This window comes from Phascolarctos cinereus, unplaced genomic scaffold (genome assembly GCF_003287225.1).
Source record: "Phascolarctos cinereus isolate Bilbo 61053 unplaced genomic scaffold, phaCin_HiC Scaffold_5;HRSCAF=322, whole genome shotgun sequence".
Taxonomy (NCBI): Eukaryota; Metazoa; Chordata; class Mammalia; order Diprotodontia; family Phascolarctidae; genus Phascolarctos; species Phascolarctos cinereus.
The window spans coordinates 215,204,702-215,217,252 of record NW_027555958.1 but is presented as its reverse complement, the minus strand read 5'-3'; the positions used below and the strand labels follow the sequence as shown (position 1 = coordinate 215,217,252).

The following is a 12,551-nucleotide window of genomic DNA, read 5'->3' as shown; positions in this document are numbered from 1 at the left end:
GGTCATTCCATTCAATGTATCCTCTGACAGCAAGGGAATTTTCTAGTCACTTTGTTTGTCTTTACTTGGTTTTCTCATGATTGGTATATTTGTCCTACCAAGTATATTAAAACAACAACAACTACAACCACAACAACTATCCCTAACTTCCATGGGACTCTGGGTAAGGCTGGTTGCCCTGGGGTTATTTCATATGCTGATTTTTTTTTTTTGAACCAGAAACTTCATGGAGAGGTGGTGAAGTAGTTCTGGACACATCTGCTCTCAATATTCTTTGTCTACTTAATTATGCAGCTCAAGCACCATTTTCTGTATGAAACCTTCTCTGGTTTCTCAATTGCTAATGTCTTTTATCCCCAATTACTTGTATTTTGTCATTTTCTTTGTATCTATATGTTTTTACTTTGCATTTATGTCATGATATATATATATGTATGTATATAATATATGTATGCTGTGTATATATATATATATATATGTATATATATATATATATATATACACACACACATGCATGTTATCTTTTGCATTAGAATGTAAACTCCTTGAAAGTAGGAATTGTTTCTTTTTTGTAATTCCATCCTCAGTGCTTAACCCAGGACTTGGCACATAGATGCAAAATATCCAGGGAATCAACACAAATTTATAACAATAATTATTCACCAATAGATAAATGATTAAATAAGGTATTTTCAAAAGAATAATCATAAACTATAAATGCTCCAGAATGTAACCCATATCATAATACTAAGACGAATCTGAATTGAGACAACTCAGAGATTTCACCTTACATCATAAAAGATAACCAAAAAACCAAAACAGAACAAGACAAAAAAAGCAAAATCCAGTAACAGTAAATGTTAGAGGCACTTGGTAAGACAAGAACACCAATAGAGATGTGAATTAGTCTTAGAGAATTCCCAATTTAAATTTTGAATTGTGAAAGAAAAGTAACTAAGTTTTTTCCTATAATGTTTCAACTGGATTTGTGACCCACAGAATTCAAAGATTGAAATTAAGGTCCAATATATACCTAAATACTTATAACCATACCCTTTTGTGGTAGAAACAAAGTTAGTACCCATTATTTGGTGTGTGGCTGAAAAAAAAACCCAACCTGTTGTGTGTGAATGTAATGAAACATTATTGCATAGTAAGAAATTGTGAAAATGAAAAATTCAGAGAAATATGAGAAGAATATGAACTGTTGCAGAAAGAAATAAGTATAGTCCAAAGACCAATGTACATAATGACTTTCATAATGTAAAAGAACAGATCTTTAAAAGGAAATTGAATGCTAAGTAATGGTACTGGGAGAAAACAATGAAGGTCAGAGGGAAAAAAGACACTTATGAAACATAACTTCTCCTTTGTAGCAAATACATAGGGGACTACAAAGACAGAATATTCCATGTGTCATCAAACATAGTCTCTGAGGTGTAAGTTTTGCTTCTTTTCCTTTGTGGTAAGATAGGCTTTAATATAGATTAGAGAGGGGAAATGATCGTGGTATGAAATGAAAAGGCAATAAAAAAATATTTCTAAAAACACAAAACAAAAAATGCAGGACCCAAAGATTACCCAGAAATAGGGAGGATAGAGAACTTTTGTATGTTGGGTAGGGCTATAGTACTCACAATTCAAACTAAAGTGGCAGTCATCCAATGAAGACTACTTTAGGGTAGAGGTCATCTATTATTTTTTATGCTAGTTTTGAAGTGGAGATGAGTATTGGAAAAACACTGTTAGCAAGGTCCCTGTTGACCTCAAAAGACACCTAACTAATTGGAAAAATTCCCCCAAAACTTTTCAGCCTCAATTGATCCGATATGTGGGCGGTTGTTTTATTCACTTTTGGGGACTTAAATGAGCCAGAAGGTATGAGAATAAAGTTGTAAATCAGCTTTGACAGCACAAGGTCATTTTTGATTTCATAAGAACTATTTTCTAGGCTTATGAGAAAAAATGTTAGCCTGTCAAGTCTGTTTCAAAATACAGCCTTTGATTCTACAATTAATAATGAAAATGAATGAATAGAAATCTGTATTTGGTTGAATGGTCCAGCCTAGCTCTCACTCATCTTATGCTTGTTCCGAGAGCCAAAATCTAACTAAGGAAGTTAGCTTGGTGTGTCTGGCTCCTTTCTAATCTCTTAGCTTTGTTGGATGACTGAGAAAGTAATTTTAGAGGATTGCCTCCAAAGAGAATTTTGTCTTCTTGTCAGGCCTAGAAGCTGGAGAAAACCCCAGCAAAACCTTGCTCTAGCTGTACAGCCTTATCAACTTTGGAAGATTCATGAGCCTATTATGGAGTGATTATGGAGTTGTTTAGGCTCTTTGCCTTAGGCAGTTTCTCAACTTGGTAGGCTTTTACTAGAGGCTAGGTAAAAATATAAAAGCATGCTATTAACTATTTTTATGATGTTGGACAAATTCCTTAGCTTTTTTGGGCCTCAGTTTCTAATATTTTAAAAGGGATTGAATTAGCTATCCTCAAAGGTCCTTTCCAATTCCAGATCATTAATCCCATTATTCTAAGTATGTTTTTCACCATTCAGTGTAGTCATATGCCAATTTTCCCTTTCCTCCATCACACTCATTGCTTATCATTTCAATCCTGACCTCTGTAACTGTAGGATCAACTGAGACATATTTGTAGAAGACTCTGCATACCTTAAAACACTATAGCGTTTTATAAATACTGGCTGCTATTTTTATTATTGTTGCTATTATTAGCTATAGGTGGCCATAACTCCTTTAGTCTGTCCATGGGGTAATCTAAATCCTTTTCCTGAAGCTTCTCATTCTAGGCAATGTTTTGATATGCATTACCATCAATGCATGGAATCCTCATCATCATCATCATACCTAACTTTCAGTTTTGTGAACATAAATTCTCTCTTCTGATTCTCACGTTGATTTTTGGAAGTAGTTATTATTCATGCCCTCATTTTACAGATGTAGGGATTTGCTTTCTTGAATTTTATCGAAATGAAAGGATTATAAGGCCCCAAACAGATGTTGAGATATAAAGGGAAAGCCCTTTCAGATGGAAGGGAAATATTCCACACCTTTGAAGGATTTGAGGATTACATAAGAAAAAGCCAACAAAGGCCATGAATTTGCTCTAGGGTATAAACTGCCTTCAAGCCTTGGTTCTCAGCCACTCTTTTACATAAGACCCAGCAGGAAATTGGGAAGTATAAATGAAATGGTCACCATAAGTAAGTTTGAGGTCTTTCACTGACAAAAAACCTAATCTGAGACAGGAGCACTTGTCCAACAGGAGAATTTAGACTTGTCCCACATCCTTCCTGGAAGGGACAAACCTCAGAGCTTAGGCCCTGAGGTAGTCAAAGAAAAGATGGTCCTGTGAATTAGCGACTGATTCAGGCCAGTCCAATAGCAGATCAGTCTAGTGAAAAGCTAGCTCAGGCCAGCAAAGACTGACAACCCAGCTAAATAGCAAAGCTGCTAATTTATCAGCTATGCCATGTTCCACAATTAACTTAGAGAGTACTCCGGGAAAGGAAGGGCATTGAAGTCCAGTTGTTGTGTGGTGCCTTGGTGTGTCTATATACCATGTGCCTTAAATTTATGCGATCTCTGTTTCTAATGGACTCTGTGTATCTGTGTGCACGTATGCCCCTGATTTTGGTAGGGAATGTTTGGTAACTATAATTTTGCTACGCCATTTCAGTAAAAGTCTTCCTCCCACCCCCAAAAAAAATTAAGTGGATTCAATGGCTGACTGTTAAAGGGAAGATATTTGTAGAGGCTCATAAGCTACAGTGTTAGGAGAACCCCCTTTCATTGCCCCTCCCAGAATCTGAGGAAGCAGTTGCCCATCTCATTTCCCAACCTGCCAGTGACAATGAGAGTTGGAAGAACGAGCCAGATGGATGCTACAGTGATGAAGAAAATGAGACTCAGAGGCATAAAGTGACTTGTATAGAGATACCCAGCAAGTAAATGTCTGAGCCAAGATTCAGACCCAGCTCTTCTTGACTCCATGTCTGGTTCTCTAGTCACTGCACAACACTGCCTATCTGAATATGGCACAGCTCAACCACGTAATCACATGTATACTGAGTACAAATGGATGGGGCATCTCTTTCCATTGTCATGTAGCTGGGCTTTGTAAAGAAATCATCCTTCCCTTAGCCTTGGTAGAAATTGGAAGTAAGTATGGTTAGATAAAGACTACATGTTTAATCCTCAGAATCTCAAAATTATCTCAAGCATTATCTAGTCTAGGGGTTCTTAACTAGGAGTCGTTCTCCCCTTCCCTTTACCCTTTCCCCCTTCCCAGAGATCTCTGTACAGATTTCAGGAAGGAAAAATTACATCTTCATATTAACTAATCTTTCATTTGTTTTGTAATCTTACATATTTTGTTTTATGCTAAAAACATTATTCTGATTAGGAGTCCATAAGTTTAACCAAACTGCCGAGGGGATCCATGACACAAAAAAAGTTTAAAAAATATCTAATGTAGTACAACTTATACTTGGAGTAGGAATTCCATCTTACAATATCTTCAAAAAATGATAAAGTCACATTTATATAAATAATGTCTTCATCTATAGGGCACCTTTATAGTCTGAAGTATTCTCTTATATCATCTATCATTGTCTTCCTTCAAAATAACCCTATGAAGTGGGTAGTACAAACATATTGGGGTCATTTAGTGACTTACTATGGTCATACAGTTAATAAGGCTGGGAATTGACTTATGAAAAGAGGTATCTGGACTTTGAAGTCTGGCATTCTTTTTGTTTTTCTACACTGCTCCCTTAGAGTTGGGGAAGTCAATATGTACTCTCAGGGCGGGATTATAATCTGTGGGATGGGAAAGGAACACTGAGGCAATGGTTACTTCAGAGGAGTGGATGGAGTTGTGCCATTACAGAGTGCTCATGAGAGTCTTGCTCCTGAGTTGGTGCTAAGCAGAAGCTTGGGGTTGAGAAGTGGGTGGGAACAACTAGGGTGCACTAGAAGCCTGATGAGATGAACTACAAAAATCACACAAAAATTGGTTCACCTGGCAGCCAGGTAGAAAAGTGAATAGAGCACTGGCCTGGGACCAGGAAGACCTGAATTTGAATCTAGCCTTAGGAAATTACTGCTTGTGTGACTCTGGGTAAGTTGCTTCAGCTCTGCCTCAGTTTCTTCACCTGTAAAGTGAGCATAATAATGGTACTTACCTCCTAAGGTTGTTGTGAAGATCAAATGAGATAATAATTATAAAGCTCTTAACCCACTGCCTGGTATATAGGAAGTGATATACATACATGTATGCATGTATATATATGTACATATGTATATATGGGATGCTAACTAGCACTTGCATATGCACACACATATGTATAGACACATGTATATGTGCACATACATGTTTACACAATCTGTACGCATACATGCACATGCATATGTACATACATACATACATACATACATACATACATACATACATACACACATATGTTAGCTAGCATCATCATTGTCATTCACCAAACAAGAGGATGTATGCGGAAGCTGCCTGCATGTTCTCCTTGGCTAAAGCTGCTCCATAAGAGTTTGGCAAATTCATCAGAAAGTCAGTCTTTGAATGTATACTGGTGGCAAGAATAAAGTGTAGATGGTAGAGAAAGGGCAGGGATTAGCCTAAGCTCTCCCCCAAAGCCCTCCACACAACTTAAAATAATGCTTCAAAACAAATTCTAGAGGGGCAGAACCCACTGAAGGATGGGATAAAACAATTTTCTAGCACAAGACAAATTAGAAGGTTGGCAAGAAAGGTCTCCTGCACCTGAATGAGAGTGGAGCCCAGTCCAGTGAAAGCTGGGCCCCAGCAAACCAGCAATAGGTCTTGGGGGTAACTGGATCAGGGGTGACAGTGGCAGTTTCTGGATTTCTCAGCCCACAGACTGTAAGGGGATCAGACAGCTGGTCAGAAGGGTCCCTTTTCTGGCACCAGGGACAAGACTCTGTTGTATTGCCCATACATGGATCTGGATCACAATCCTGGGTCTCAGTCCCAGGGCAAGGAGGAACACCAGAACACTAGAGCTTTCTACCCCATAGGCCCAAGGCAGAAAAGAGTGCTTGTAGTTGCTCTCAGACCAGAGCACAGGCTGGGAGAGTAGTAAACAGACCTCCCCCTAGATCATACCACCTTGGAAGAACCAAAAACTTACTGGCCTCCAGAATTATATTTCAAAATAGCTGCACAAAAAAATCTAAACCTTGGGACAGTGATCCCTCCACTCTGGAAGCAAAGCCCACTTTATCATAGAGTTAAAAGTCAAGAAATAGACTGGAAAAATGATCTATACAGCAGAAAAAGAGTCTGACCTTAGAAAGTTACTGTGGGGCCAAAGATCAAAACATAAACTCAGAAGAAGACAGCAATATCAAAACTGCTACATTTAGAGCCTCAAAGAAAGATGTGAACTGGACTCAGGCCATGGAAGAGCTTAAATTATTTTTTTAAATCACACAAGAGAGGTATAGGAAAAAATTGGTAAGAGAAATGAGAGAAGTGCAAGAAAATCACAAACAAAAAAGAATCAACAGCTTGATAAAGGAGCCCACAAAAAAATGAAAATAATGTCTTAAAAAATAGTCTGGATAGTAAAAGAGGCACAAATCCAATGAAGAAAAAGAATGCCTTAAAAAGAAAGTGTACTGGTTGCAGCTTGAGCCACATTCCCAGGCAGTATTGATGGTATAGGGAAAATACTCTTCTCTTCCAGAAAAGGAGCAGTAATGACTGGATAGACTTTAGGTACCCTGCGCTAGTTGAATTGAGTCATTAGCCAGAAAGGCTAAGAAGCAAATGGTTGTGTGAGAGATGGAAGCAAAGTCAAAACTGTAGATACACAATAAGTTCCAACTGGAAGTAGTCAGAAATTGGGTATGGCACAGTAGTCATCTACTGTTTGATAAACCCAAAGGCTTCAGCTTTGTGATAGGAAATCAATAGCTGACAAAAACTACTGGGAAAAATGGAAAATACTATGGCAGAAACTAGGCACAGAACAACATCTTATAAGGTATTCCAAGATAAGTCAATGGGGACATGGTTTAGACATGTGATACCATAAGCAAATTAGGAGAGTAAGGAATATTTTACGTGTAAGATCCATGGAGAAGGGAAGAATTTATGACCAAACAAGAGATAGAGAACATTATGAAATGCAAAATGGATCATTTTGATTATATTAAATTAAAAAGTTTTTGCACAAAGCCAACATAACCAAATGATTAGAAGGAAATCAGAAAGCTGGAAAACAATTTTTATAACCAATGTCTCTGATAAAGGTCTCATTTCTAATACATATAGAGAACTGAGTCAAATTTATAAGAATACAAGTCATTCCCCAATTGATAAATGGTCAAAAGATATGAAAAGGCAAGTTTCAGATGAAGAAATTAAATCTATCTATAGTCATATGAAAAAATGCTCTAAATCACTATTGATTAGAGAAATTCAAATCAAAACAATTCCGAGGTACCACATCCCACTATCAGGTTGGCTAATATGACAAAAAAGGAAATAACAAATATTGGAGAAGATACAGGAAAAATGGAACATTAATGCATTATTGGTGGAATTGTGAACTGATCCAACCATTTTGGAGAACAATTTGAAACTATGTCCAAAGGGCTATAAAATTGTGAATACCCTGTGATCTAGCAGAACCACTACTAGGTGTGTGTCCCAAAGAGATTATAAAATAAGAAAGGGGCAGCTAGGTGGTGTAGTGGATAGAGACCGGCCCTGAAATCAAAAATACCTGAGTTCAATCTAGCCTCAGACACTTACTGGCTAGCTCTGTGACCCTGGGCAAGTCACTTAACCTACGTCGCCTTTAAAAAAGAGAAAAGGACCCACATGCACAAAAATATTTATAGCAGCTCTTTTTGTGGTGGCAAAGAATTGGAAACTGAGGGGATGCCCATCAATTGGGGAGTGGATGAACAAATTGTGGTATATGAATGTAATAGAATACTAGTGTGCTATTAGAAATGATAAACAGGAAACTTTAGAAAAAACCTGGAAAGACTTGCATGAACTGATGTGGAGTGAAGTGAACAGAACCAGTAGAACATTGTACACAGTAATGCCACATTATGCAATAACCAGCTTTGATGGACTTAGCTCTTCTCAGCCATACAATAATCTAAGACAATTCCAAAAGACTCATGATGGAAAATGCTATCCGTGTTCAGAGAAAGAACTATGGAGTTGGAATGCAGATTGAAGCATGCTATTTTCTCTTTTTCTTTGTTTTTTTTTCTTATGGTTTTTCCCTTTTGTTCTGATTCTTCTTTTATAATATGACTAATGTGGAAATATGTTTAATAAGACTGGACATGTATAGCCTATATCAGATTGCTTGCCATCTTGGGAAGGGGTGAGGGGAGGGGGGGAGGGTGAACAAAATTTGGAACTCAAAATCTTATAAAAGTGAATGTTGAAAACTATCCTTACATGTAATTGGAAAATATAAAATATTAAGAAGAAGAAAAAGAAATTGGGTCTGGGTTTCCAAGGTGACACATGCAATACCAAAAGATATAGAAAAATCAATTTAGACAAAGTACATGGAGTTACTTTGTTTCACTCAACTGCTGCACAGTTGTTTTTTTTTTCCATTTCAAGCAGATAGTATACCACCTGACCCTATCTTCCAATTCGTACAAACCACTGTGAGCTAGGGAATTTCTTTTATGTTTATTGCCATCCTTATCATTTATGGCATCTACAGGGCACCCACATAGTCTGGATTGATCTCTATGTTGTTTCTACCCTCACCAATCACCATAGACTTCATGGGGATCAAAGCCTCAAAGAGTGTCTGTAGGGTGTCCTTCATAGCCTCATAGGTAAAATACGACCTTACAATCAGCCTGCCTCATGAAGAAATCAGAAATTAATTAATTAGACTACAGGGGTCAAAAAAATAACTTCAGCTGGGTCACAAACCGAAAAAAAAAAGAGTAAAGTCAAAGGATTTGAGTTCAAATCCTGATACTACTTGCTCCCCATATGACCTTGGGCAAATGACTTAACTTCTGTGGACCTTGATTTCCTTATTTGTAAAAAGAGGAGGTTAGACTACATGGCTTCTTAGGTTGCTTCCAAAATTATGATTCAATGAAACTTTTCAGAGATGCTCAGTGAGCTGCATTATCATGTCCAATTTGGCACGCAGTTTGACATTTTCTCAATGTTCTTTTGATCACCCTTTCTCAAAGTATTGTGTGTTTGGTCAGAACATGGCCCCACTTTTGCTAACTTTGGCATTTGGGGTCTCTAGTTTCAAAAGACTCTGTTAAAGAGTGCATATTTGGGTTCCAAAAGCTTAGCAGAGGCAGGGAACCTGCAGCCTCTAGGCCACATGTGGCATTCTAAGTCTTAAAGTGTGGTCTTTTGATTGAATCCAAACTTCACATGTGGCCTCCAGGGTGCAGGTTCCCCACCCATAGATTAGGGCTTGATTTAATGTTGTCAAGATTGCACTGTTCTCTTCTGCCCTTCTGTGGGAGCAAAGGAGAGTGCTAAGTCCCTCCTAGGCAGTCGTTGAGTGGGTTTCACGATTCTGATCAATTCTTTTTCACTGACTTGGAGAGTATGACAGGGTTGTCAAAGCTGGGAAGTGCCTGTTTAGGTTGAGGATTGGGTTGAGAATTGAATGTGAATAAGTCCAGATTGAGAACTGGAAATGTGAGTTGGGCAGGAAATCTGAAAAGGCCCAGGGTAAAAGGCAGGATCTAAAGCAGTGGAGTCAAAACCAGAATCCTTACAAGGTCTCTCAGTGGAGGCTTGCAAGAAATGAAGTATGTAATTCAGGCTAGAGTCTCTCAACAATGGGTATGTAGCAGGACCTTGAGCTGGGTAAGTAATTACTTCAGTCTACCAAACTCAGTTACCCTGGGAGCTAATGCATCTTTTCCCATCTGGTCCTAAAGAGACAGTTTAGCCCTCCAACTTCCTATGAAATCCTTTTAAATGGAGAGGCCCTGTGGTTATTGCCCTCCTTGAGCCTTGGGAAAGGCCAATTCTAAATAGTGACAAACAAGTATTTCCTGGTAGAATACAGGGCCAGATTCTATGGGAGTGGAAGGAGGTCAGTTTTATCCAGGGAGATTTGCTGCTGACTTCTGAGATGGGAGTGCAGAGGATCTTAGGATAAGGTCCCTAACTTCTGTAATGGATGGTTCTCTAACACTATAAATTCATTTGTGCAATTTTGGCTCTTTCCCCTAAATGCTAGGAAAAGCCTTTTAAAAACCCACTTGTTTTCCAGATGGAAATATAGCTGGCATTTACACCAAGCTCTCAGGGCTTACAAAACCATTCACATACATTATCTCTATGAGTATTATTATTATCATCTGACTCATAGGGGGAAATCAAGTCTCAGAACAGTTATTTGTCCAAGCTCCCATGGCTAATAAGTGTGGGAGGCAGGATTGGATTTAAAGTTTTGCCTGACTCCTGGTCTAGCATTTTTTTCCACTGTGTAATGTTACCTTTGTACCTTCAGAGGCAGCTAAGTGCACAGTGAAGAGAGAGAGTATTAGGGTTGGAATCAGAAAGACCTGTTTTTGACATTTCTCACTCATTTGCTATTTGATCTTGAGCAAGTTTCTCAGCTTCTGTCTGTCTCAGTTTTCTCTTCTATAAACATTCAGTTCAGTCATTTATCAGTCATATTCCACTCTTCATGACCTCAACTGGGATTTTCTTGGCAATGATATTGGACTGGTTTGCCATTTCCTTCTCCAGCTCATTTTACAGATGAGGAAACTAAGGCAAGCAGGGTCGAATGACTTTCCTGGGATTACACAGCTAATAAGTGTCTGATGCCAGATTTGAACTCAGGATGATGAGTCTTCCTGACTACAACCTGGCACTGTACCACCTAGCTACCCCTTCTCTATAAAATGGGGGTAATAATAACACCTACCTGCCAAGGTGGTTGTGGGAAGAAAATGAGATAATGTATGTAAAGTATTTTGTAAGTCTTAAGCTGTATATAAATCTTATCATCATTATCACTGTCTTCATCATTTTCATCATCTTCATTATTTTCTTCATCATCATCATCACTGACTGCTTTGGCTAGATCACTGTGCTAGGTTGTAGGGGAAAGATAAAAAAAACAAACAACATTCTTTGTTTCTTGCCTTCAGGAAGCTTACAGTCCAGGGAGGGGGGTACATGACAACTGAAATGTAAAACAAAACATCACGAGTCACACTAAAGTATCAATTAGTGAGTCTGTAATTAAACTTTTATTAAGTGCCTACTATGTGCCAGGCACTGTGCTAAGTGCTGATACTTCTCTGACTAAGTGGTTACTAAGATCCTTTCAAGATCTTTTCAATGCTTTTATTGTTATCTGGCTAGAAAGATGTGGATAGTCGAAAACAGGGTTTTAGATAAGTGTCAGCTTATTTTCTACACCAGAATACTAGTCAAGGGAAAACATTTAGCCAGATTGCTCTTTTCCAACCAAGTGATTCTATTCTTCTGGTAATTTGTGTGATTAATATTTACAAGCTGAAGTTCCATCAAACAAAAATGATTACCAAACAGGACTTCCAGTCTTGTACTTGAAGAGATTCGTGGTCATAGTTTCAAAGTTCAAGAACCTGCAAACTGATTCATTAACCAAGTCATCTGAATGGAGCCACATGATCTACTTTTCTTGGTCAATGGTCAACTGAACTTTTCAGTTATGATTAAGGGTGGCTTTCAGTTTGCATCTATGTGGAAATTCTCTTCCAAAATGACTTATTTCCTCTTACCTGTGAGCCTTTTATCACAAATGACTTCCATTTTGAGTCAATAAACATTTAAGTGCCTGCAATGTGCCAGACACTGTGCTAAATTCTGTCCAGATATATTTGTAATGTCTCCTTAATCTAAACAGTTGTATATTTGGTCTTTTTTGGTCATTTTTTTCATAATTTGCTTCACTAAATGCTTCAGAAACTTAAAAATTTTTCATATTCTAAATTATTCATTACAGGTTACTGGCTTTTTTCTCCCCCCATTTCTTCTTCCCTCTACCTCTTAGAATCCCTAACTTTCTTCTAAGCTAAGCTTGTGTGACCTCCTACTTGAAGCCTATCCTGATCACCCCAGCTACTAATGACTCCTCCAAGAAATTATCTTGTATTTACCTTGTGTATGTATAGACGTATACTTACATATGCATATGCATATATGTGTATTTGTATTTACTTATATGTTTATGTATTGTTTTCCGAAATAGAATGTAAACATCTTGGAGACAAAAACCTTTTCATTTTTATCTTTGTTTCTCCAGAACCTAACAGACCCTGGCATCTAGTAGATGTTTAATAAATGCTTGTTGATTAATTAGTTGTTCAGTCTCTGCCTATCCATCCTTCAGATCAAAAGATCTTTTTCTTTCTAGCTATAAATGATTATTTCCATCTCTCAATTCCTCTATCACTTTGCTCAAAGCTTTCTTGTGGCACCTAAAATCAGAGAAAGATAGACGCTCA

The 12,551-nt window shown here is 37.8% G+C and overlaps 1 protein-coding gene across 7 annotated transcripts in view; it reads left to right on the top strand.

Moving 5' to 3' along the window:
• Positions 1–12,551, top strand: part of MLIP (muscular LMNA interacting protein) — a 416,101-nt gene that overhangs the window by 402,444 nt on the left and 1,106 nt on the right. The window lies entirely within an intron of this gene.